We start from the raw sequence: 7,366 nt of genomic DNA on the forward strand, positions 1-7,366 counted from the left end.
TTAGAGCCTTGTAAATTTCGTCCAAGGAGATTTCTGGGATATCTTCGGAACCCTGATTTTGAACCTTCCTCTGCTGATATTCAACTATATCTAGAGTCGATTGGTTGCTATATAATGTCTCATAGAATGATTCCACAATTTGTAACAAATGTTCTCTGTTTGATGTGATGTTGCCATTTCTATCCTTGAGTTTGACTATTTGTTTATTTCCATTTGTGAGTTTGCGTCTCATTATTTTCATACTCTTATTTTCCTCAATAGTTTTGATGATTTTCTCATCTTTGTATTTTCTTAGGTCTTTTCTGATTTCTCTTGATACTTCCTTGTTTATTTTATTTATATCGTCGTTACTAGAGTTTTCGTCGCTTCTCAGTATTCTTCTTTGTTCCATTTTTTTTCTTTGTTTCCAGACTAATTTTTTCTTCCTTCACGCTTTTTGGGCAGCATTTCTTTTGAGCTTCTGTTATTGCTTCTACTATTATGTCATTTAGGATGTTAATATCATTTGTTGATGATTTTTCTTGAAGGAATTTACCGATATGATCTTCAAAATTTTGTTCGTTGTTTGGATGTGTCCATATGTTTATTTGCTTCTTTTTCTGTCAATACAATCCTATATTAAATCCCACATTATCTACACCTCAAAATAAAGCGTCTGATTCTATTGAGATGACAAATACATTACAAAGTAAAGAATCTTCAGGTGAAATCAGCGACATTAAGTCATCGGACATCCACGAATGGCAAACTATATAACATAGTAACAAAAAACGTAAAATTAATCCTCCGGCATCAACAGAAGACACGGTAGTAACCAGCAATAAATTCTAGATTCTACAAAATGAAAACGAAAACGACAACAATAATAGTACAGAAAATACCAACGAAACTCCCGCAACCTCTAAACCCCCACCAATTTCTATATATAGTGTTACTGAATACAATAAAATGGTTAATAAACCATCGAAAGTAACAAAAACAGAGACATACTATTGTACATAATTACAAAATAACACAATGAAAATATATTCCCGGAACTCTGAAACATACCGAAAACTGGTAAGACATTTAAACATCAAAAAAATTGTGCATCATACGTACCAAATGAAACATATTAGAGCATACAGAGTTGTAATTCGTAATCTACTTCATACAGTGCCCATTGATATAATAAAAAGTGAAATAGAAAAACATGGGCATTTAGTACGCAATATTGTAAATATAAAACACAGAGTAAGTAAGGACCCTCTAATGATGTTCTACGTCAATATAGAACGTAATCAAAATAATAAAAAAATATATGAAATTCAATTTATAAACAACCCGAAAATAGTTATTGAGCCACCGTATAAAAAGAATAATATTGTCCAGTATACTAGATGCCAATTGTATGGACACTCTAAGACATACTGTAATATAACTTATCACTGTGTTAAATGTGGTGGCAATCATACTCCAGCCGATTGTAAAAAACCTAGGGACTCTGCAATGGAGCATACACCGCAAATTATAAAGGATGCATGGTATATAAAGAGTTAATTAGCTATAGAAACAGAGCAAGAGGAGTATCATCGCACACTCCAGCTAACAATCTACTGCAATATAACAGAAATACAGTACAGAATAATCCGAACTTAAGCAATCAAAATCACGCGACTTACACACAAGCAACAGGTGGAACAAATGTAAATAATGTCAATAATAATACGAACTCATACAACCAAAATCATGCAACTTACGCTCAAATAACACATGTACCTAAGTAATACAAACAGTGACATTGGAGAGATGATGAAGAGTTTCCTTAACGAACTCAAAGGTATGTTTTCACAAATAATAAATCAAAATAGCGTAATCTTAAACATTTTTTCCACAATAATAAATAAATCCAGTAATGGAACTTAAGTCACTACGAATTGCACAATGGAATGCCAACGGCGACGGCAACCATAATACAGGAGTTACTAACTTTCTTGAACATAACAAAATTGATGTTCTACTCATATCGAAGACACACTTCACTGACAGAACGATGTTCAAGATCCCTTATTATTCTATTTACAACACCAACCATCCTGATAGAACAGCACACGGTTGCGCTGCTATTATTGTACGTAGCACCATACCACACTATGAGGAAACAATGTATCAGACGGAAAAAATACAAGCTTGCCAGCCCACCCCAAAGAGGAAGCAAGACAACTACACCTCCAACCAGAAGTCAGACGAAAATTGAAGAGACAGTGGCCAACAGACTTTATTCACTAATTTCAATTTTAATTTTCATTTCAATTTTAGTTTAAAATTATAGTCCTACATTAACCTAATTTGTTAGTGTTAGTATTGGGAGTGTTATCAGTTGATGATTTCTCCTCTCATACATTTGCAATACTCACATTTACTAATAGCTTGTAATAGCAGATTGTACATTTGCAAATTTAATAAAAAAAAGTAAAGCACCTGTTCGAGAACTTTAACAATAAATGGAAACCCACACCATCAAAGACTTAGGAGATAAAAAATAAGATTGGACCATGGCATCCACCCAAGGTATTCACAAAACAAATAATTGTTTTCCGTTTACGACTTGGACATACACAGTTTTCTCGTTAACATTTGTTTAACAAAGAAGAACGCCTAATTTGTGGGGTTCACCCCTTTCGGTATAACATGTTCTAGTGTAAAAGTGAGAAAAGTTCAATCGTAACAGAATTAAATACCATTTACCAAATAATCTTAAAGACATTTTAAATTCAAAAGATACTATCAAATACCTACTTTTGTTTTTAAAAGACTTTAATTTACTAAGTAAAGCGTAACTAACTGTTCCGCTAATAATCTTATTAGATTAAAGAGGGTTTTTTTGTAAGTAAAAAAAAGTGTTTCAAAACTTAAATACTTTTGTCATATTCAACGACTAGAAGATTACTGAGTAAAAAAATATAAAAAAGTAAAAAACGTAAAAAAGTCAAAAAGCTAGAGTAGATTTTAAAAATATAAAAGTTCTTCATTTGAGTTCTAATTAAACCAAGATAAATAAATGAAACTCTTTAGAGATACGGTGCAATCATGCAACAATCAGTGATGAGATATATATGTATACCAGGAACAAAGGAAAAACAGATTAGTATTTTTTTTTTCCGGAAACCGATCTAAAAAGCTGATAATAAACATTATTATTTATTATTTTATAATTTTGGTTTACTCCTACTGATATATTTATTAAAAAATAAACAAAAATAAAAAATTAGACTTTCAGATTACACTGAAAAACACATTTTTCATCCCATGTATTATTTCCATATCTTGTTTATTTTGATAAGTAGAATTTAAATATGCAATCAAAAATAATTAGCCCAGTCTGGTTATACAAAAATCATCGATTTCACGGCAACAATTTTCGCAGATATCTGAAGCTTTTAATACATAGGTGGGGTTACTGGATGACGAATAGATGAAAAGTCCTATGAAATTTGCTAAATGTGTCTAGCATCATTCATAGGGCAAGTTCCATAGTTTAAATAATTACCCTCAGGGATAAACTAAATAACTTTTAAACTATTTGGCCGATCAAGGGGAAATTTCGCACAAATTTAAAAGACGGTTTTTGCTCGATGTTCAAATGTATTAATAACATTTTATTTTGTTAATAAAAAAATTAATAAAATTTATAAATTAGTGCAAAAAAACTGCTTTTTTGCAAATATCTCCGTAAATTATTTATCAATTTTAATTAAAAAAACGGGAAAATAAAGATATTCTTAATATAAAAAAATGATATAAATATTGTTTATTTAAAATAAAAGGGAAAAACGTTATAGACAAAAAATCAAATTGTGACCATAAATTATTGTTTAAAAAAAAACACAAGGTAAAAACACGAGTACCTTTTCATCTATTCGTCATCTAGTAACCCCTACCTATGTCTTAAAAGCTTCAGATATCTGCGAAACATTTTTTCGACCTTTTTTTTAACCAGACTGGGCTAAATCTATTACATAGGGCTTTCTTTAAAAATTCTACATTATTTTTTATTTTTTGTAATTTTAATATATATTTAAAATAACACTTTACCAACAAAAACTATTTTTTTTTTGGTAAAGGGGTAAAAAGTTCAAAAAATGGTACTATTACCGTCTAGATTGCTAATAAATGACACATTTTTAATTTTTTTTGTATATTATTTATTTTATATGAAAATTAAAGTTTTTTAATATTACACAAATTTTGAAGATTACAAAATTTTTTTTTATTTTTTTTCATTGTTCGTATATTTTAAAGGTGGCGTCAAAAATTTTTGTCCAGAAATTACTGATCGATGGTGGACAGTTAATTTCTAGAACGACATATCTATAATATAGAATTCTAGAAGAATTTTAAAAAAGAAGAACCCTTACGTGATAGTTTATCAGAAAAATTAAAAATTCTTAAAAAAAAAACAAAATGGCGGATATTAATTTTTTTTAATTTGTCCTTTTTTTGACTTTTTTCTGTTACAAAAATTTTATTATTTTTTTTGTTAAATTGTAGTAAGCTGTCTTAAAAAAAACAAAAACAAACAAAATGCATTAAGTTTCATTCAAATCTACCGTCTTTATTCGAAAAATAAATATTTTGACAAAAATTAGGCTTTTAAAATTGGCGGATAGTTAATCTCCGGATCTAGTCAGTTAATTTTAATAAAGCTTGATGCATTCTGTTTGTTTTGATTTTCTCTACGATATTTAACTACAATTTAATCAAAAAAATCTTAATAAAATTTTATTGACTGAAAAAAATCGAAAAAAAGGGTCTTTTCTTAACAATTTTTTCAATTGTCTGCCATTTTGTTGTTTTTTTTTTAATTTTCAATTTTTTTAGTAATGTATCACGTACAAGCACTTTTTGTTTTCCAAATTTTAGACTATTATTCAGATTTGCCGTTCAAGAGATTAACTGTTCGTCATGGAGCAGTAATTTTTAAACCAACAATTATAATATTAATATAAAAAAGTTAGATTGTCATATAATAATAGATACGATAAAAAAAATTCAAAATTTGTCCGTTTTTAGGTTTAATACCAATAGTACCTTGGAACTTATGTGGAGACCTTAAAGTAATTGCTGAGTTTTTGTAAAGTAATTTGCTAAGTTTTACTACTTCCTTTGTGAATAGAACAGCTAAGATCGCAAAAGAAGTTATAAACAGAAATCATGACTCAATCGAAAATCCCTTGAACCTGGTAAGAAAAATTTTGAAAACACGCCTTTAGTTGAAAACACACCATAACTTTGTAAAAGTTATGGCCAAGAATAAAAAAGGCTTTTGTACTTGAAAGAAAAGATTTCTAGTCTAAGTGAGACGATAATCAGGCATCTTTATATATCCACAAGTAAGAGATTTGATAAAAAATAATAATTTCGAAAGCAGACTTACCTAAAATAAAGAGCATGAGTCCGTTTCAAAGATGTAGTGAAAAACTTCTTAGGAAGCTATAAAGACGACAACTACACTGAATATGTGAACAATAAACTGAAAGCCTATAGTGATTTATTCAAGAAATTTTAAAAATTAAAAAACGATACAAAGGAAAATTGAGTGCGAGAATGCTAGCTTACTACTGCTGGACACTTCGAACAGATGTGCCAGAAGCAAAATCCTCAAGAAAATCTCTCACAACCACCTTTTAATGTAGTAAACTCATATCCGTCTAGCTGTAAATAGGCAAAAAAATGTCTCATTTGTATTTGACTGTCACAAGAAAACCATACGTAATAGAAAAAAAAAACATTTTTGGATTCAGTGTAAAAAGTACTATGTATAAGAATCAGTCAATAAAACTTTTGGAACAAAACATTATATTTTTTGCCGCCCAGTGTAATCTGAATAAAATTTAAATAAGTATTTACAAATTATTACAAAATACGAAAATATCATTTTCTTACAGTTTTCATTTTTAAATATATATCTATATCACAGTGGAATTATCTAAATAAAAAATTGATTTGAGATGTTACTACGTTATTAGACTAGCTATGATATCTTTCAATCCGAACCAATGTTTTTAACGTTCACATTATAGGGGAAAGCGGGGCAAGTTGATACGCGAACAAGTTGATACACCAAAGACAGTGGGTCGACGCGCATGCATACACAGAAAATGAGTGAATATAAGTTTTGTTTACTGCGACGCAGTGTCTTACGAAGTCGTACTGTTAACGAAACTCTCTAGGCGGTTTGAATGTTTGTTTTTGTTAGTGCAAAGTCATTTTTGTGTGTTGTCTTCGAGTGAATATACCAGTAAGAAGCTATCTTTTAGGAAATTCACTGTTAGTACAATTCATAGTGTATCTAAAGGTAAGTGTTTTATAAAAATTTCAATTTTTCAGTCTTCTTGGTTTAGAGGTTAAGACACTTGTTTAATTTAAGACACAAATATTTAATGGGGGCTCCAGATCCCGCTACCATCCTTTAAGATGATACAGGGGCCCCGGGCACATTGATACGGTCTAATATATTGTTCTTTATGTACAGAAATATGGTGCAGAAATATACTAGGAACACGGCTCAAGGAAGAATTCCAATTTAGAACTTTGAGAAAGCCTATGAAGCCATTGAAGTCTCCCAAACGATGTCTCTGCAAGAAGCAGCTATAGTCTTTGAGATCGACAAAATGACTTTGCTTGGGTTTATAAGGACGGATCTGACAGTCGAAAAATTGCAATGGGATATCTTAAACCAAGACAAATTTTCCCAGATCAACTAGAGCCTAAACTTAAAGAGTACATAATATATTCATCAAAAATTTATTATGGAATACACAATACATTAAAATATTAGCTTATGAACTTACTATGGCTAATAAGAAGGTCATTGCTGTACCTGATACATGGGTTAACCATAAAATGCCTACAAAGGACTGGTTCACATTATTATTTATAAAAAGACTTGATCGATTATCAATCAAGAAGCCAGAACCTTTAATAAAACCAGTGTTGCCCTATTTTTTGACAATTTATGCGTTTTGGAAAAGTACAAATTTGAAAAAAAAGGATATAAGGAATTTTGATGAAACCGGCGTGCAAAAGTACATTGGTAAAATAAAATTGAAGCTGAGAAAAAAGTACGCCAAGTCGGGAAAGCTGCGTCAAAAGAGAGAGGACAAACGAGTACTATGGTCTTGGATGTGAGCCCTATAGAAAATTCGATTCCTTCGATGTTCGTTTTTCCACAAGGGTTTTTCAAAGACTATTTTATGAACAACATACCACCAGGCTGCTGCCGAATCATTTTTGAAGTTTATTAAACATTTTTAAGACCATGTGAGATCTACAAATGACCGTCCCTATTTGTTAGTTTTGGACAACTATAAATCATATATTTCCA

The 7,366-nt window shown here is 30.2% G+C and overlaps 1 protein-coding gene across 2 annotated transcripts in view; it reads right to left on the reverse strand.

The window, feature by feature from the left end:
* rk (G-protein coupled receptor rickets) overlaps positions 1–7,366 on the reverse strand; it is an 896,029-nt gene that overhangs the window by 137,779 nt on the left and 750,884 nt on the right. The window lies entirely within an intron of this gene.

Source organism: Diabrotica undecimpunctata, chromosome 1 (genome assembly GCF_040954645.1).
Source record: "Diabrotica undecimpunctata isolate CICGRU chromosome 1, icDiaUnde3, whole genome shotgun sequence".
NCBI lineage: Eukaryota > Metazoa > Arthropoda > Insecta > Coleoptera > Chrysomelidae > Diabrotica > Diabrotica undecimpunctata.